This window comes from Erithacus rubecula (genome assembly GCF_903797595.1).
Source record: "Erithacus rubecula genome assembly, chromosome: 3".
Taxonomy (NCBI): domain Eukaryota; kingdom Metazoa; phylum Chordata; class Aves; order Passeriformes; family Muscicapidae; genus Erithacus; species Erithacus rubecula.
Window position 1 is genome coordinate 61,912,150 of NC_136689.1, and position 21,030 is coordinate 61,933,179.

General features: G+C 42.6%; 1 protein-coding gene across 13 annotated transcripts in view; it reads right to left on the reverse strand.

Moving 5' to 3' along the window:
* The window catches only part of ATXN1 (ataxin 1), a 258,971-nt gene that overhangs the window by 196,578 nt on the left and 41,363 nt on the right, over nt 1-21,030 (reverse strand). For 5 of the 13 annotated variants that reach the window (XM_079301673.1, XM_079301674.1, XM_079301672.1 and 2 more), the window contains exons 1-2: nt 13,670-13,914; nt 8,128-8,247 (exon numbers count right to left, since the gene is read on the reverse strand). The gene's annotated coding sequence lies outside the window, so the exon portion shown is untranslated. Of the gene's footprint in view, nt 1-8,127; nt 8,248-11,952; nt 12,114-12,163; nt 13,360-13,454; nt 13,480-13,669; nt 13,915-14,219; nt 14,307-14,745; nt 15,027-15,246; nt 15,377-21,030 lie in introns of those variants that run through there. The other 8 variants (XM_079301676.1, XM_079301677.1, XM_079301669.1 and 5 more) reach the window with 7 other exon arrangements.

Genomic DNA, 21,030 nt, shown 5'->3' on the forward strand with positions numbered 1-21,030 from the left:
AAAGCCAAGTGACTGCTCTAGCCCTGCCAAACAAACAGTGCCTGATCAGCAGTGCTGACCTGGCTGTGACAGTTCTGAGCCCAGAGGCTCAGACACACCCCAAAGGCCCCAGACTCCATCACACCACATTTACACCTACATGGCTCCATTGAAACCAACCAAGTAAGTAGCAAAGGAGGAAACTGACCCCTTATTTCACCACAGCCTTTGGCTGAGCACCCTAGTGCGATGCACATCACGCACCCTTCATGTTAAATAAGAAGAGCAGCATAAAACCACTGGTTGCTGTAGCCTTGGTTGCACAGCACTACTGGTTTCATAAAACACCCTGGCTGAGCTGTATAAACAGCACCAAACACAGCCAGCCAGCCAGCTGACAGCTCAGATGAACGCACTTCATAGCAGAGCTGCACACATAGCAGAAGTGTGTCTTAGTTTGCATTTCTCCCATTCCATACAGCCAACATGACATTCACCAAGTTTGACTCCTTAGGTAACAGGGTTGTACTCGATTGCTGATGTGTAATGTATTTAGATGCTAACCTTCTACCCACCTCAATTTTCCTAAGGGCTCTTTCTCACTGTACACTAACAGATAACATCTGGATAGTAGCCTCATGTAACAAATGTCATACTTTCACTCAGGAATACTTCAATTTGCTCAGCCACTACACGTATTCCCTCTGAATCTGCTACTGAGGTGCAGTCAAAATAAACCAGCAGTGACCAACAAATGGCTGGACACATCTGTGCTGGCTATGTCACACTCACACCTGAAGACCATGCACCAAAAATGAGTTACTCGATCATCTTGTACAAATATGGAACAAAATGCAGAATTTTACTCCTTCAGTTCTTCCAGTACTGCAGTATCACATCTGTTTTATGACACTACCTAATGCATTTGTGAGCTGTCCGAACACCATACAGTATAATTTTAAACTACAGATTATTGGACTGCACCATTATCCTCTTTCCCTGTAAAATAGGACAGATTTGTTACACATACTCACATGTCACTTACCTTCCCCCAATTTAATTAATCAACTGTCAAGTTCACAAAGGAAATCACAAGTGATTTCCAAGACTGTCATTAACAACAAAAATATCAGGCCAGATCGCAGCAGAGATCCAAGAAAGCTTAACAAGAATGGCAAGAAGGAAACATGAAACTCAACCCTGATTCAAAGAGGAGGCAGACAAGTCCTAAGTAGAGAACTGCAGCAGCTTCTCAGTTCTGCAAACAGGGAGATGCAAACACAAATCATTTGACCAGATCAACCAGGCCACCCTTGAATAGTCCATGAGCAAGTGTTATTTAAAGAAGAGCGATGTTAACAGGGTAGTTGGTGGGAAAAAAAGCAAAGAGAACGCAGAGGAAAGAAACACAGCAACTAGGATGTATCAGGCTCTTCTCCTAATAAAGTAGAAGGAGGGTACCATTTTTTTGGGTGCCAAGGACAGAACAGGTGTGATCAACAGAGAAACCTCCACTGCATGTTAGTGAGACGGGTTTTCTTTGTTTTCAACCCGAGTCCAAATTTTAATACATTAGCATGCAATTAAAATCTTATGTGAAGATCATGGTCACAATATTCACATGTTAATGTTTTACTAGAATAACTATTGATAGAAATAGTATTGGCATGTATCCATGTGTTTAGGGCCAAACACTTCAAAGTTCAACCTTAGACACCTCTGAAGCAGGCAGATGAAGATCTGTCTAAATCAACATCTAGTAATTCTTTTGCTGCCTCTGGAAAATAAGTATGATACCATGGCTCAGGATTCAGGTCCATCCACAAAAGCTGGAATGGTTTGCAGAAGGATTTACCACAGAACAAGTCCTGTCAGTGTAAGCAAACCTTTCATATCACAGGTGGGGCATCCTAAGAAAGTCATATTTCTATTCTGATTCTTACAGAGGATTTCTGTTTTTAACATTGCCTATATAGCACTACCTGAGACATCTTGAGTCATTAAAAAATTAATGAGAAATACGTTTTAGCAAATTGAAAAATGGTTCAATGACCTTCTGTTAGGTTTTGACTCCTTGTATTATTATGCTATTTAAAATGTCTATTCACTGCATTTTATAAAATCTCAAATTGTATTTGTTTTTTCTTCTTGTATCTTTACTTGTAAAACATAACATATTCTTTTTTAAAAAATCCAAAAAATGGGACTTATTTTTGCATTATGTTTTTTAAATAATCTCCCAAGCTACTTTCTATCTGTCTCTATATTTGCTGTAATTGTGTTCATATTTTAATTCTGTACTTCAAGCCATCTTTGAACAACTTGATTAATATTCCTTTCAAAAGATTTTATAGCTGGTGTACTTCACGAACACAATTAAAGTAGATTAATCTGTTCTGAATTATATGTTTCATAAAACTACTGTTCCTCTGATTAATTTTAAAAAAACACATGTAGCTATGTACAAATGAGTTTTTTCTCATTGATAAAACAATCCTGTTAAACAGTTTCCAGTACTGGGCAAGAGATATCATTGTGAATATCTAATAAATCATCAAGCCTGATGATGCAATGTTATGTGAGCTAATACACAAAATACTATGGTTTTATTCCAGTAAAGGAAAAATATAGCCCAATTCACAGCTTATAGCACTGGCTCACCTACAATGGAAATCTTCAGGTATCAGTATCAGTGGAATAATGCCACCATCTAGTCAAAGTTACTGCAGATGATCCACAAACCTTTCTCCACTGAAACCAGTAAAAAAATGTTATTCAAATTCAACAACATGGTTGAACTTCAGAGACACTGGGACTGAACAGGACCTATCTGACTCCTGATCTGCAAGAGAGACTCACTTTGACCTTACCATGACTGCCATGAGCAGGCTGATGTCATTTCACCCCATAAATCCCCTCGCCTGGTGCTGTAGCTAAGCACTGCTGAACTTACGTACCCTCTAGAAATACTGTGATGCTGTAATGAGCAGTGAGACTTGTAATGCATTCCCCAGCCAGGAACAAGGGTTGCTGTGGCCACTGGAGTAAAAGAATGTGAAAAGGGAGTGGAGAAGAATGAATAAAACAGGTAACAGCAGAGAAACACAATAAAGACTTACTGAAGCACCTCTCATTAAAAGAACACAATAACCACCAGGAATCAGCTAAACCGTCAAAGAGGTATTACAACAAATGGTGGGGTTGTTTTTTCTTTTTTTTTTTTAAATCCATTAAATTGATTATTTCAGTGGAGAAGAGCAATGATATATAGAAAGTATATGTCTGACAAGCTTCTGCTTCTGAGTGTCTAAATTACATTAGGTTTGGTATTTGGGTTTTTTTGAGAAATTACATATTTAACATTCTGCTTGCAGTGCACCAGTAATCTAAACCCTTCCTTTATTTTTTGGCAAATGCTGTGCATCACTCACATTCAGCTTATCATTAACTGTGAACTGTTCACATATCTTAGTGTGGTTTCAATGCCCCTATGGCAAGGCTAAACAGCATTTCAGAAACAATGATATCCCCAGGCCCACGCTGTAGTTTCTGAAGCACAGATTAAGCACGGCATTCTGCTCAACAAGCTCATCACTGTTAAGTAACTCATCAGAAAATAAAGAGGGAATTATCAAATGGGAATTGCCAAGTAATTAGTTCTCTGAAGCAGATGACATACAACTGTTAAGGGGAGGGGCTTCCCTGCTAGTCATATGTCAAAGTGGAGCCTCCTAATCTGTAAATAAAACTTCAGTACATATGATTAGTGTGATAGGTTTTTAACTGCTAGTGGTACATGGAGAACAAAGTTACAACTTCAACTGTAATAACCTACTAGGATTTTTTTCCCCCTTGAATTTATTGGACTTTTAAAACCACTCTGGATCCACTTGCTGTCAGACTACTTTGGGAAAACTATGAATACAGCACAGTACCAAGCAGCAAATGTGTTCAGGGGTTACAGAAGAGGAGAAATGCATTTATTATAATATACATTTGAAAAATATCACTTTCTAGTCAGCTGCTACACATGCCACTGAAAAGGAACCACACCAACGACAAAATATTCAGTAGCACAAAATTTCTGAGCACAGTAAAGGAGGATTTAGCCTGCTTTTTGCAATTATCCTTCTCCATTAAAGCCTCACTTTCTTTCAAGTAGTGGGCCTCACAGAAATGTTAGCTGTACAAAACTACAAAGGCCTTCGTACGTGGGTACCTGACAAACAAAGATGTGGTAACAGTCACAACCACACTCCAACACAAGTGAGAAACACTTTGACATTTGTACTTTTTATAGAGCAAGGACTGACTCAATAAATCTTAAAGTCAGGTTTACAGCTAGTTCCAAAATAAGTAACTGATGAGAAAACAGAGACAATTATCAAATTTGGGGTTTGCCTCTATCACAGTGCCTCAACATGAGAAACCCCTCAGCCAATACATTTAAATCCAGAGGCTGCAACCTGGGCTAATTTAAGACCAAAATTACACCCCTGGTAACAAGGCCTAACTTTCTTTCAAGAGCACAGCCCTAGTTTCAAGGCAAGGCAAACCCCACCAGCACACCCCTGCCCAACATACACAGCCAAGGGAGGGGGCAGCAGGAGTGCACACACAGATGCTCAGGCTTGCACACAACTGCACATCACATCCAGACACCTCACCACTTCACAGCCCCCAGCACATGGAAGCTCTCCATCTACTCATACTCACACTAACATCCAAAAACCCACACTTTTAAAGGAATGCTAACAAGTTGCAGTGCGTGGGACAGTGAGTCTCATTCCATTTGCAGATACACCTTTTAAAAATACCAAGATGGAAGGTGAATCAAACCTTGGATAGTGCCTTTTATCACATTATCAATGTCAGCCTTGTGTTTTTATGTAGGCATACCACTACACCCAATGCCATTTACACTTCAGACCATGTTATGAAACTTTCTATCAGTCAGGCAGCAGGGCTTCAGTATCTGCTGTAGGAACAAGAGAGCAAAAACATGAAAGGTTATGGCCGAGGTGAGGGGACCACAAAGCCTCATTTTTAAGCCATCTGTCAGCACTCACATCACTTTATTTAATTTATCTTTTAGTTGCTCACACATAAACAATTTTAAAAATTACAATTATTCCTAATTACTATCCAATTATACCTAGTTCACAGCTCCATTTCACTTGTGCTGTTAACACATTAGAAATCTCCATTGCCTATCTTCTTTTAGCCCTACAGCTATTGTAGACCTTCATAAACAGCATGAGGGAAGAAATAAAACTAGCTATGATAAAAGGACACTGATATGACAACCAAAAAGCTACCACTGCACACAGTAATATAGAGACAGATTAGTTATTTTTATGTTCACTATTAAGTATTTTAAAAGGGCAGACTGGTGCCTGTTTACAGAGAGCAGTAGCCAGTAGTCTGCTTAAAACAGAAATTAAGTCTTATGTGAAAAATAAGCTCCACTGGGTAGTATACAGACATACTTACTGAAAATTTGGCCAAAAAAGTTTTTACAAATGGGCTGCAGCTGTAAATTCATCCCAGTATTATGATTAATAAATATCAAGTGACTCGACAGCAGAAAAGATTAAAAAGAACTCTTTTAATGTTAAAATGTCCAGTATCTCACGCAAAATCCTCTCAAGACAACTGTATAAAAGAAAGCATTGAGTCATTTGCCTACGTGGAAGGAGGCAGTGCATGCTCTGAACAAATAACAATAACTCTATGTTTTGGAGAGCAGGCTAAAATTAACTAAAAATAAAAAAGAAAGAAAACTGTATCTATTTATTTCTTTTCATTTTACTAATACCCATGTCCTTACGCAGGCAAGATGTTTAGCTGGCTCTGCAGAAAATGCTGTTGAAGTAGAAGGGTAAGCACACCTGCTGAGCTGACACACAACAATGTTACCCACGGAAGCCACACAGTTCCTCACACGAGTGAGGCCATGAATGCGTGTGTAGAGACATTAGGCCTCAAGTATGGTTTCTGAGATCCATTTTGGATGCCTTCAAATGTGTCCCATGTTCCATTCCTCTGACATAACCCAGGCCTGCCTAAAATGCAGCAGGGCAGTTGCCACCTTCACCCCTAAACAAATGCAAAAGCCAGAAAGATGATGTGTGTGAGTATGAAATGCTCTGTGGCCACTCCCTGCACAGTGCCAGGTCTTGTTTCTTTCACATTTTACTACTGTGAGCTCCTGCCCGTTTCCTCCAGTAACAGAGAGAACTTTGTATGCAGGCAGTGTCTATCCCAATAACTTCTATTTCACTTACTTAGTTACACAGTAGGCCTCATTTCCATAGAGAAAATGGGAACTAATGACGTCAACAAAGGTACCCCCAACTCAGTGACTAAAATGTTCAGCAACAAGAAGTTAAACCAAATCTAACCCTACCTAAGGTCCACAAACACAGTACAATACTTCAAGCTGAGCTGGTATAGGAAAAACAGCATTTTAGTACTATATTCCCATCATGCCTCTGCAGCAGACTTAACTAGGTTACATTTTTTATCCAAAACATTTGTTTAATATCGAATATATTCTGTCTCATGTCATTGCAGAAAATGCCAGATGCGAAAATATCCAAGGTGACTTAGCAATACATTGTGGGTAACACAATCTGATTATTCACAGGACTTGACTAATGTCCTATAAGCAAATACTTCTTCTAATTAAGAGATAGAAGCTTTTCCAGCAGTAATCACTTCTTCAAATAAATACATTTTTATACAACCCAAGCTAATCCTAAAAAAAAAAAAAAAATTAATGCTTTGTGGAAATGGTAACATCATAGCAAAAAAACTTCCTCCCACTTGATGTCAATAGCTGCTACCAATTCAGTTTTCTTCCAAAACAGAAAGACAAAGTGTGTCAGTGCATGGGCACTTTGTGTGGTTTTTCACTCCCAAGAAACTCGCATTGCTCTGAAGTTACAGCAAATACCACCCACCTTCACCATTCAAGTTCATTTGGAAATTGTAACAGGCATGTCCTTGCATGTAACTACTTGCCTAGGCAACTTCCCTCTAAAACACAGCACCCTTCCCCACAGCCACAATAAAATGTAAATGATACAATGTATCTATGTATACAATGTATACAATGTTTCTATGACATGCTGAAAACATTAAAAAGTTATTCTGCAAAAGTTATTTCTGATCAGCCCTGCATAAATAAGAATGCTACTGTAATTAAGTTTCCAGATTGTAAATTTTAAAAAGAAACCCTTTGATTTTCTGCAAGCAATCGCTATATTTCATTTTCTTTCATTTAAAGATATGGGCAATTTTATTATGACCCCTTTATCTTTTTTTTTTCTTAAAGCATTAACAGCATTGCCAATCCCAAGGACTTAAAAATCATAGAATAGGGAAAAAAAAAAAAAAAACCCAGGCTGGCTTAATGACAATCAGATTAAAGAAATAAAATAAAAATTTATGTTCTTTTTATTGGCAGTATGATTGTTGAGTCTTGGGACTTGGTCTTTTCAAGTTATTTTCCAGAACCATATGGGAAGGAGAGAGAGAGGAAAGGGACAGAGTAGACTGATACATGTGCACTTTTACATCTTGTCTGGCCACAGCATTTCAAGGAGGAAAATCAGAAGAACTGAAAGCATTCCTCAAAATAGAGCAAAAGACACACAGATAAATCAGTAGTGATTAATTATCCTGAGAACTATTCTAATGCTGGAAAAAGTTTAATGCACAGAAGAAACTCAGGACAGTGTAAAAGCCAAGTAGGCAACAAGCAACAAGAATCCTGAAAATGTTCATTAAAGTGAAAGAAGAATTTATACTATTTTACACATGGCATTTTATAACAAGAATCAAAGTCTGCCAACTTTTCCATTCATACTAACATCTTCCAGTAACTGAATATACTCTGACCTCAGGTGAGCATGAAACCACTCATCTGGAATGCACTTGTTCTGTAAGTCACAGAACTGAGTCACCAGAGTTAAAGGAATTTTTCTGAGCAGAGTTTCTCAAGGACCTCTACTGCCAGGCAAGGGAAGTACAAACCTATCACAGGTAAGTAATCACAGACACCAGGAAGGTGTCCACTTTGCCTAAAGCCCAGAGCAGACAGTGTACACTTGCTGAAGGAAATAAAAAGCATTGCATTCTCACCTTATTGGCAGTGCATAACTGTATGGTGAAGACAAAAATGATGGTGGTCACTGTCCTACGGGGTCAAGAATAAATTCACAGCTTGTATTGCTTGCCCATCTGGCTTGGCCTGCAATGTGACTGTTGATCCAGGAGTAAAGGAGATGGAAACCAAAATAAAGAGAAATAAAAACACAGTTAAGAGTCAACATTTACAGTCATTTACAACACACTAAGATATCCCAATGAAGACTGAGAGAGGCAGCTTTTACTATCACTCAAGCACAAATAAACTATAGATTTAATCCTGCAGACAGAGCTCATACAGTAGAGCAGAGCCCATTTATTCAGAGTGCTCTTTTCCTAAATGTGATCTTAATGAGGTGAAGAATCATAAGCAAGTGGAGATGACTGTCTTCACTGCCAACAGAACATATTTTATTTGAGAAGCAGTAGCATCCTGAAAACATAGTGCTGCAACTACTACTACTACTACTACTACTACTAGGTGGAAAATAACCACCTATTGGAATGTGACTTTACCTTGTACAATATTTTGTCATTAAAGGCATACTAAAGTTGATGTCTATTACTGTAAATTCTCAAATAATATAAACAAAAAAAAAAACTCTACCAATGTGGGGTTTTTTTATTATTTCTGTGATTTTGCTCAGCAAAACCATGAAGAGCCAACACTGAACTTCTGCTGACATCACCTATTAAACAAAATACGTTTGGGTTTTTCACTTGGAATCTCACCAAATATTTTTATCACTCTTGGTACAATAAAAGGATTTAGCGAGACCATTTCTCCCTCACTGAGAATCATTTCTGTTGTTTCAGTTTATGAGCATACTTACTTGTTCCTATTTAGGGAAGGATTTACACGCATTCTTAACTCTAGATAGGTTCTTTAATCAATTCTCATTCAGCAAAACCCTCACTGGGACACGTACTAAAGTAACTTTGCAGACTGGGACCAATGCACACATACATATTTGTGTGTGTTGTACAACCACTTCAGACTACAGCTTTGAGAGAAAAAAAAAAGCCATGAAGCATTACATTCTCAACACATGCACTGGGATAAAAAAGGAGTTACGGTCATGGATCTAGTTTTCATCTTTTTGCAAAAATCAGCAATCTACAAAGTTTCTTACATTTTAAAATGTTCGTCATGCATCACTTAGCCAAAACCATGTAAAAATCCTCAACTTTCTCATATAAAAAATCTGAACCACTGAATAAGACTTCAAAATACAGTATCTTCAAACTAATACCTATTTATTTATTTATCACACTTGGAGTCTTGCTTAAAAGTAAAAGAAAGCATGAGGTCAGGATTTTCACTTTGCAAAGCTTAGGCTATTGAAGTCACTGGAATATAGCAAGTCAGTTCTTTGCAATTAAATATTTACCTGTGCCAAGCCTGCCATACTTCTGTTTCTTGTTCTAATTATATCTTTATCTGTTAATGCAGCGTTGGTTACAGCAGTCTCAGAAGAGCCCTACAACTAAATCTGTTCTCTGCACTCTCTGAATTGTACACACCGTACCTGTACAGCTCTCCAGAACAGCCAAATCACTCCCAACCTGAGTGCTTACAGCTGAGGCTGTCACACAGCCTGACTTCTCCCAAGCATCACCAGCGTCAGCTGCCTCACACGCTGGAGTAGCTTTGCAGCCAGCCAGTGCTTCAGACCATCCATGCAATCCTGACAAGCACTTCCTTTACAGCTTGCCACACTTTTTTATTGCATTTCCCCCTCAATTAGTACACTACAACAAAAGCACTGTGTGTACGAACAATGAAAATTATAATCTTGACTGCCATCTGCTAAGATGTGCTACTAAACTTCAGCAAGGGGAAAATTAAGCTGTGATTTTGTTTTACTAGCCATGTTACTAAGACAATTATTTTAAAATTCTAATGTTTAAATCCTTAGTTGCTTTTCAGGTGACTGCATTCAAGTGCTATTTTCTTAATTAATGGGAAACTAGGCCACTGGATCTATTACATAAAAAAATTTTTGTTAAGTGAAATTCCAGGTCTCTTGCAAATGTCTTTTAAAACAAAACTCGTTTTTTTCAACCTAAATAGATTCAACCAGGCTAGAAAAGCAAAGTTGCACTGTTTATTTTTCAGAAAACTTTTTTTCTAACTATGTATATATCGCCTTTTTAAAAATAATTACTTTCTAACACTTAGTCGCACTGGTAATTTGCCTTACAATAAAATATGTATAAGCAGCATGCAGCACACAAAGGCTCACGCTGCTAGAGTTGTCCTGCTCGTGACTATTCCACTCTCTCCAGCCAGTCCTCCTAATAAGCTCTTCTATTTCAAGCCACCTCCTCAGAATGGAGGCCCAAAACAGAGGCAGCCGCACTGAGCAGAGGATATTCTCTCCTAGCCAGAAGGGCAAGTTAGTTGAGACACTGAGAAGCTGCACTTCAGTGCAGGAAATTGCCTGCAAATACCCTGTTTGTCCCCTCAGCTCTCGAGAAGAAACAGTCCTGCTCGGCAGGCAGGCTGAGACCTGCAAACTCATCACACCAAACCCAAGACTGCCGCTGCCTGTCACCACAAGAGCTGAGCCACCAACAGGCATGTCTCATTGCCTCCTCCTCCAGCTCCAGTGCTTTACCATCAGAGTGATTAAAATATCTATTTTACTGAGATATTTCTGGATTGCTTTATGTTCCAGCCTGGTACTACAAACGCTCAGGAGCTGTGGGTGCTGATGATTTCTCATCACTGAGACACAAAATCCTCTGGGCCAAGTTCAATATTAGTGTAAGTGCACCCAAGATTAGTGACTGGAGTAGCGGTGTTATCCATTCCTATAGACACTTAATGTAGCTTCTTAATCAGGCAAAAATCCTATTTAAGCCCACAGTGCTTTTTGCCATGAAAAGCAATATAGAGAAAATAACAGTGATACGCAGCAGATCACTTTCTGAACTCAGTTACTCTACTACATGCCTGGATTAAGTCCAATAAATGGAGTTGTTTGAGATATACACCCATGTAAGTGGCTCACAATCCCATCCCCTGGAGTTACTCCAGATTTATGACATTAGAACATAGTGCCAAATTTGGTGCTTTTAAAAAATTATACCTACATTTATGGAAGAGTGGCTTAAAAGAGTGATGTTCAAACAATGAGAATGAAGACAAATATGCATTGCTTGGTGAAACATGTTTTTAAAAGCAACATGTAGCTCAAAGCTAATTATATTGCATATCCTTTGACGGTAGTATAAACTGTGTCAGAAAGTCTCCTGCTCCTTGGCTATAATATTTTGATGAGCACAACTGCAAAAAATACACCCATACTAGAAACAAAGTATTTGCAGAATCAAAAATTGTTTTTCATAGTATACACTTAGGATTTTATAATAAGAAAATGCAGTCAGCTTTCACCTAACACACAAAAGGGCCTAGACCTTTCTAAGAACTACAAGGAGGCTTTAACAAACCCAGAGTGATAATACTGACATCAAGTATCACTAATTTTCATCTTATCGGCCAGAGGGTGTAAAGCACAGTACAGGAGTGGAGAATAACAAGCCTATGGCCTATGATGAGAATGTTGGGGTGTGAACTGTTAACAAACACTGCTACAGCCACCAAACAGTTAAGCCAGACAGAGACCGGAGGGGGGTGCGGAGGGGGGAATGTGGAGGGGGGGGCAGAAGAGAAGGAAAAAAAAGAAAAAAACCCCGAAAACTCTGAAGATACTTTCATGCAAGCTTGTATAAGCCAGAAGCATTTTTACAAAGTACCACACCTTCATTAACTTGCTAATAATACACGCTAGTGGAACTGACGGTTTGGCTGACCTGCTAAGCGTGCCACGTACGGTCCCATTGCCTGACACTCCAGTGGGCAAAGAACACCCTTCCCGAGAAGTTCGGCCATTAGGAACCCAGTACCGGCATCTTTCAATTGTCGGGAAGCTCGAGGCGGTGGCCGCGCCGGCAGTACGCCACCAACGCGGCACACGCAGGGCTGGCGGTAGCCCGCTGGGTCGCCCGCCAGCCACACACGCACCTGGCTGGCCGGTGAATACGGTGAATCCCGTCTGTTACCATGGCAGCCTGATCTAATTACATGACTGATCAGGGCTGGAGTAAGCGCGCTGAAAGCCTGCACCGCTGACATGTCGCTACATGATGAGAGAGACAGACAGACAGACGAGCACGGAGGAAAACCTATCGACCTCTGCCTTACGTAAAAAGTGAGGAGATTACAGCCACCCTTTCAAAATAGCTGCTACCCGTAAAATACCGGGCCAGTTTTACGAACAAATTAGGTCCGGCAACGTACAATTACTACTATTATCTTGCAGCATCACAAAAATAACTACGGCGCAATATTTTCCCTGGCCATTCTCAATTTCCCTCTCCCCCATTCATAACCCTTGCTCCATACGATAAAACTGCACCGTCTCTATCACCCGAACAGAAATAGATTAACATGAAGCCGGGATTTTCCTTTAGGGGACGGTTTCATTCGAAACTGAAATTAAAAGTCCTTGACTTATCAGTGTGTCAGCAGAGTAACTCACTATGCCTGACCGTATCTGACGCGTAAAGTAACCATTAGTGCATAAAATACATAACCATGAGCGTTAAAGGTTAAAGTGTAAGCTGTGTTACAAAATATGAATTTCTTTACCATATGAAAGGGAAAAGGTCTCCGGCAAAGGTCATTTACCTGCACACCCTTCCCGTTCTGTACATAGAAATCATTTGTAAAGATGAAGGTTTTACAAAGCTAGATTTCTTCGTCTGATCGTAAAAGAAATGCCTAAAATTTTTCCCCAATTCTATCTGGAGTTCGGGCTCATAGGGGAGAGATGCTGTTCGGAGGAGTCCCTATTACACAGCATACGGTAAACAAAATAAAAATAGCCTGTCACTCTCGTTGTCTACACAGTGCATTATATAACGGGCTTCCGACTTGTTTTCTTTTCTATTATTACTCTTCAGTAATTCCTCCTCTTCAATAACATGTAAATCGCTCCCAATTCTGTCATTTTATTATTATCGCTATTACTATTACAGTAGGAGCTAACGCTTTTCCAGCACGCTTTAATTTAGACTTTAATATTCTCAGGAATCACATTGACGGATTCAGCACCCACAACCGTTCACGGGGTCATTTATTTGTTTTTCTGCCGGTAAATTACGATGCCTTAGGGTAAAAATAAATAAATTAAAAAAAAAAAAGGAAAAAACCAAAACAACAACAAAAAGACCAATAAAAAAACAAAAACCAAACCACCAACAACCAACCCCAAACCCCGCAACCCAACCACCCCCACCCGACCCAAGCAAACACGGAGGCGACGGGGGATCGGTGAGCTGCAGGAGGGCAGCGGCCGCCACTGGAGGCGAGCGGAGCCCCGGGGCGACGGCGGCGGCGGGGAACCCCGGCCCCGCTTCCCCTCGGGAAGCCGCCGCCGGACCCCACAGCCGCGGGCGGGCAGCGGGGCGGAGGCGCCCCGGCGATCCCCTTCCCCCATCCCTCCCGCCCCGTCCCTCCCGGCAGTACCGGGTGGCGTCTGCAGCCGGCCTGGGCCCTGAGTGAAGCGGAGCGGGGCTGCTGCCGGGCACATCCCAGCGCCAGCGCCGCCTCCCCCGCCGCCGCCGCCTCCTCCTCGCTTCATTCACCCTCCGGCAGCCGCCCAGCGCCGTACTACATACGCCGTGCGGTGGCGGCGACCGGCCCTGCCGGCGACCGTCCCCGCGCTGCGCCCCGCCGGGTCCGCCCGGCGTACGCGCCCTGCACGGCCCCCCCGCACCGCACCGCACCGCGCCGGCCGCGCACGCACACACGCGGCACCGCACCGGTACCGCACCCCCCCACCACACACACACGGCACCGGCACCGCACCCCCCGCCCGCACACGGCACGGCACGGCAACACACACACACACACACACACACACAGAGCCGGCACCGCACCCCCGCACACACGCACCGGCACCGCACACTCGCACTCAGCAGAGCCCCACGCTCGCTCACACACACACACACACCACACACACGCACCGGCACCGCACACTGCCCCCCCGCACACGAGCACACGCGCAGTCTCACACACCCCGAGGCCGCCGCCGCACCGGGGGCAGCCGCGACTCGCAAAATGTCCACCGTCCCCGCGGCCACCCACACCCGCCCGGGCCGGGGGGAAGCGGGAGGGGGGGGGGGGGGGGGGGGGTGAAGAAGGAGGAAGGAGCGGAGCGGGGGGGGTAGGGCTGTACGAGCGGCTCCCGACGCGGGGCCGCCCCAGCCCCCCGCTTCCTCCCGTGTCCCGCATCCCCACTCCGCTCCCTGCGCGGCGTTACTCGGCCATTTCGCGGCCGCCCCCCTCTCCCTCCCTCTCCCCTCAGGGCCGGGCCCGCGGCGGCAGCGCCTGCGGGCCGGGCCGGGCCGTGGCGGGCCGGGGGCGGCCGCAGCGAGACAGGCTGCAGCCCCTTGGCGGGGTGGGCAGCGCGCTCTCCGGCCCCTTCAGCCCCGTGTTTTTCCAGCTGGAAATCGCCGCCGGTTTGCAGTCTAAACAAGGGAAGAAGCCGGGGGCGGGTGGGGGGGAGGCAGAAAGCAGAGGAGGAAAAAAAAGCCACTTACTGTAAAGTGTCAGTGGAGGTGGGGTTGGCGGGGGTGGGGGGTCAGAGAGACTCGCACACAAATGTCTTCCTAGCTGATCACGGGGCTTGGGTCTGCTTTTTGTTTGTTTGGCTTTTTTCCTTCCCCCTGCAGTGACACAGGTCCGGGATGTCTCCACCACTGTAGTAGAAATGATGTCTGCGGTACAGCGCTCGCTCCCTCTCCGCTCTCCAGCATGTAAATGGGTAATAGAAGCCAAATATGGAGCAGTTGGCTGCCTCTGCAACAGCTCAAGGATCCTACTTCATGCAAAAGGCGGGGGGGGGGGGGGGGGAGGGAAGGGGGGGGGAGAGAAGGGAGGAGGAGGAGGCAAGGCAACACTCTGGCAGTCGGCCAAGAGAGCCACACAGATTATTGCATACGCACGGCACCGCCGGGCCAAGGCGGCCTTTAACCCTTTGCGGGCCGCCGCACGCTGCCCGGGGGCGGGGAGGGGGGCTGGGGGCTCGCCTCGACACTTACCTCCTCCTTCCCCTTGTAACACTTCAAAGGCCAGGCTGGCTCTCTATGCTGGGATTAATCCCTGCGCACGCCAATGTTCCAGAGAAGTCCCCGCTCCTGTAGCAGGCTGCGTCGCGGGGCTCTCAAATCACTTTGCAGGCAGAAAGAAATGAGATGGGGAGAGGAGGAAAAACAAAAACAAAAAAAACCAAAAAAAAACCCCAAAAAAAACCCCAAAAAAAAAAGCCACAACCCAACCCAAAACCTATATTGTTTAAGGGGGAAGAAACAGACAGCTAGCGACGTGTGCTGTCCTTCAGAAATGGCAGGGAATGCTGGTTTAAAGGATGCATGAAAATCGGTTGCTCAGTCAAGGCTGGTCTGTCTCTCTAAGGGAGGAAATAAAACTGCTGGAAACCAGGGAATGCTCTGAAGCAGCCTCTGCGAGAGTCAGAAAAGGGTGATTTTATTTAAGATGCCATATTGCATTTCGCTGTGGCGAACTGTGAAGTGATTTAGAGCAAGAGGCTGCATCCCACTCCCTTTTTCTGAATTAGTTTTATTTATCCGGATCCTTGGCATATGCTTGAGTTGCTTTGTAGAAAGTACCTTCCACTTCATTCAGACCAAAGAGAGTCTGACTCATACCGTCACTGAACTACAAGACAGGCAGGGCTGAACCACGCATGTTTGGGTACTAACTCCCTCTGGATTCCTCTGCACTGGATTCATCAAAGATCCCTTTGCATGTCTCCCAGCTGTCTGCAGACCACTGTGAGCCTCTCCTGAACTTCGCCCCCACCTCCCGCGAACTATGGCAATTTACACTCCCCTGGCACTCCACCATCAGTTTGTTACTCTCTTACTCCCCTCAACGCAGGTGCCTGCAAGTGCCATAAACTGCACTGACGGGCAAGTAACAAGCACAGATGCAAAACAGATCAGAGAAAAGACCTTCCTTCTGGACTGCTTCAGTCTGGTCTTCATATTAAAAAAATTTTACAAACGAAATAAACAACCCCCTTCCCTTCCCCCCCCCCCCCCCCCAAATCAACTTACCAAGCTAGGTACAAAGAAATAAAACAAATTATGAAAGCAATGAATAGGATGAATGCAGCCAAAGGACAGTGGGATGCTATGCTAGCAGTGGCCCATAAGAAACTATTCACTCTCTGCTTTGGCATCAGGAAGAGAAGTAGAGCACAGAGGCCTCTCCCCACCCCAAGAACATTGCAAAAAAATGTTGCATAAATACCAAAGGCTGTTACATGCTACCTCCAAGGGGCTGGATATTGTGGGGTCCCAGACCTCAGAAAGGCATTCCACCTAACATGGCCATCCAGATCAAGTTGTTTATTGCAGCTTGTACATTTTGCCATGACAATAAGCTCCAAGGTACCAGGTTTCTAGCAGGTATACCTCCTATGTGTCCATTTTATATCAGCATTAGGTTTTAGCTGTGAATTAAATCTAGCATTAGAGTCTAGATGCAAAGTACCCTAGGATTCAGCCTGCCATTATGCAGATCAGCAAAGGAGTCCCTTCTATAAAGGACTGAAATGACTTACTATAATTGCTGAGGAATGTAGTAATAACATTTTAAGCTGCAGTGTTCTGGATTTAAGAGTTGATACTGTAATACAGACTAGCTTTATGAAACAAGGATCTTTCACCACAGCATCTCCTGTATCTTCAGTTTGGGTTCACTATGAAAATCAATATGATTTTCTGTTCTAGCAGTGATCTGGACACAGAAGCAGCAATAGACCAAGATACCTGGACAAGCATGCCACTCAGTACTACGAGAGAGATAATCTACAGCAGCAAAGCAGACAGCAAAATTGTATTCACCCAGCTAATGTAAGGTTCATTGATTTAATAAAAGGAACCAAGGGAAAGAAACAAAGACTGGAGATTACTGAAAATCAAGTGAAAGCCCAGAAGAAACTGAAAACACATCATCGAGGTTCAATTCAGAGTACAAGGCATTCTGTCTGCCACCTTTTTTATTCCAGTAGTACAGAGTGTTACCTCAGGAGAAAGGAATCTTTCCTTCTCAAACATTCACCTTGCCAAGAGGTGTGGCACGAACAGAGAAAGAGAAGCCACATTCATGCTGAAGCAAGCTTTGGGCAACTTTCCCTTCTGCAGCAGGCTCATGTAAGAGGCTTGTGTGTTCCTCCACTCTGTGACTATAGTGTTTGCCTCAGGACCCTAATTTTTTGCTTCACTGTATACTCTAGGCTTTTACAAGTTTCTGCTTCAGAGTAGAAAACAGACCCCCACAATATAAATGCATTGTAAGTTAAAGCAACAGTGCTTTCCTGAATCAGCAGGCACTTAACCCATGGCTCTGAGAAGTGCCACAACTGCCACCAGTCACGTCAAGTTCATAAACCACTCTCATCTCCATTCTGACTTGATACATGTTGGTTGCATTAACAGACAAGAGATAAGGGGAATATGCCTCTAAGAACATGGCCCAACACACAGGATATGCAGCCATGTCACAAGATGTCCTTGTGCCTCAGCAGCTCCCCTGCCAAGGGCTTACACTGGGCGTCAATATATTCCCAGCACAAAGGATTCCACAAAACATCAAGATGCTGAGGAACACAAGTGAGTGGGACACAAGAACCCACATAGACCCAAGCAGTTTTATTTACTGCTGGTGATGTACTGAAACTGATAGGACTCCCAGGAGAATATAGTTCTGACCTAAAGATACTGAACAATTTGGCATGCAGGATGCACATTGTCTAGAAGAAGCTGGTTTTCAATTCACTAGTTGTAATGTGCCATCTACACAGCATGTTTTATACAATTAACAGAACTTATAAAAAGTTGGATTTTTTTTAACACTAGCATTCAGGGAAATGCAGTGATTGACAGTGTATTGAATGTGAAAAAGTAATCTCACAATTATTGATCGACTGAAGTTCAAGTCTTCAATCTGTCACAAAATGACATTGTTGGTCTCATTACAGCCTCTAGTGGACAGTAGTAATCCACCTCACAGACCTGTCAGAGCATTTGCTCAAATGACAAGCATTATCAAGGCAGAGGTTACTCTGAGAGAACATGAACACACAGGTCATTCTTATCCACCAGCAAAAAGGATTTTTGAATACAAGCAAAGGTTTGCTGTCACTCGTAACGTGCCTCACTTTACTCTTCAGGTATAGCACTGGCTTGTAAATAAACAGAGAACTTCTGCTATTCATTTCAGCTTCTGACAGCTTTCATAAGACTAAATTCATCTCAAATATTTTTATAACAGAAAATATTGGTTGCCATGTTTTTGGCTTAAGTAAGATGTTTTTAATCCAACTCAGAATCCGCCGACTGTCCAATTCACCTCCTATCTATTTATAGCTCTCTCATATTCAGATAATTTTTGCTAATGCAGTTATTTTTGTTATTACTTCAGACATGCAGCAGATTTAAGGTACTTTTTACAGCTTTAATAAATGAAAAACTATAATTTGGATTACAGCTGGCTAATTAAGGTATGCTTTCCTCAGGAAACTTAAAGATGTACACGATCTGAACAAGAATGTGTTTGGACTTTATTTTTAAGTGCCACTTGTGTGAACGTAGCAAAATATGACTAATGTCTTTAATTTTGTGTATAGACTTAGAAATGAGTGTATCCCCTGTCAAAACAGAGCTGTTGATGTTCTCCAGAACTCTGTGATTCTTCAGATGCAAGGAAATTAGATTGGTAGACACAGAGAGCCAATGCAGTCTCTTCAAAGCCACAAGTATCTCATGCAAATTAACATTTAGTGAAAGGAGAGTAAAGTATTCATGAAAACTAAGCAAGTATGTAGTACTACACTGTGAGTCAAAGAGAAAAATCTTATCGTTCAAAATGGTGGTCCTTTGCAAGTGAATTCAAAGGAAAGGCTGCAATAAATTTTTTTCTTTTATTACACTGTGGCAAGGTAAGGGTTGTAGGCTGATGAAGAAATCATTATTTGTCATGCCTTACAGTTTAGGTAATGGGATATTTAGGTAAAAAATGTTTACCTTATCATTGTCTTGATTTTTTAAAAGAAGCAATCAAGTTCTCTTTAAATAACAATAGCTTCAATGGCTTTAAAGTAACAATAGGTCATTAGATGGAGATCTGAAATGAGATGCTGTCTTTTGTTGCTGCTTTTTTAAAACTGGGCAAAACAAATCATTAGGAAATTAAGAAAACTGAGGGCAGGACTCTTCTAAAGTCTTAAAATCGAGTCTGATTTAGTCTTTTGATAAAGAGGTCAGTCAGTTACAGGTCACTGCTCTGAAGGAAGACCAGTTAACTACCAGTGACCACATCAGGATGGATCCCAGGCACAGTTAGCCCCATAAGCTGTGGCAATCAGTGGAAAATAAAAGTGCTCAGCCCTTATCTAGGGGTGCTTAACTGGTCTAGGCACCTACCAAGTAATAACTACTATGACCTGTTAGGTGCTTTATGGCCAGTCTCTTCAGCCTTCAGCCATCTGAGGTCTCAATCTGTGTCCTGGCCTCCTGTATCTCCCCTGGCACTGTAGTTACCCATATGGCTGGTGTGAGCAGAAGGGCCAAGCACAAGTGGAAACTAAACTCTGTCTTATTCTTGGAAGTGATCGTTTCATCTTGGGGTTAAAGTACACAGCAGAACACAGAGGGGAAGCTCTGCTCTGCAGAAATGCTTTGTTTCCAGAGATGTCGAGGCAGTCCTGTTAACAGCGATTAACACCCAACCAACATTCTGGAGAATTTGCTGGCCACTGTCTGGGAGAGGGTTCTCAGGTGCTAGCAGGGAGCAGCCAGAGACCACATGCCCTTGTAAGAGACACATGTTGTCCCGTCCCTTTAAATCATACCGGGTACAGAGACTTATCTGGGAGTTCACTTGCCAGGTTTTTTCTGTTTCTTAAGGGCGTTATGGTCTAGACTGATTAGATTAGCATCTACTCTGTAAACACCTAGAGTTGGGAAATATCTCTTGACCTTTCTCTAAAACATCTTACCCACATATAAGGCACTGTGGTTTCCAAAACCTGTTCATCTCTCTGATCAATGCTATACAAGTTTCGATAAGTGCCATGAGTTTTTATGAGAGGAGGGGAATGGGCTAGAATGGAGTGGTTACATGTTTGAACAGACATAGAAATTGAAAACATGGATTTTTGACTCCTAAATCCTTTAATGACTCCAACTGAGCTGTTCTGGTCTACTGGACAAATCCTTCCTACCTCATGGATAATCGAGCTACCAGACCTCCAGACCCACTGAGCTCAATTCTGCTGCCAAGTCTGTTCTTTCTGTTCACATGCTAAAATCTTTATGCTTTGTTGAGAAAATGCACAACTTGTAACGACAGCTATTTTCTACTCTCACTGTCTCTACCTCTTCCCAAAATGACCTTGACCCCAACACTGTCATGCAAATTCACAAGTCTGGTTTACCAAATTCATTTAATGTAGGTAAGTTTGGGCTCATGCCTTGGTTTCAAGACAGAGAGAAATGCAAGCTCCTTAATGTTCAAGACCAAAGTTATTTTGTATCTATATCTTCTCCAAAAAGAAAACTAGTAACTAAGACAGTATTAACCAGAAAGACAGTAATGGTTCTGAAATACAGGCATCACCTTCACAGGAAAGAGCTGTATTTCTTTTTTTCAAAAGGTATCATACAGCAAAAAATTGCAATCACTTGATGCACAGGAATGAAGACTTTGAACGGTTCCTGAACATCAAACAAAAATTAAAATGGGATAATTTTGGTATGAAATAATTGCTATATCTCCTTATATTTGACTCATAATCA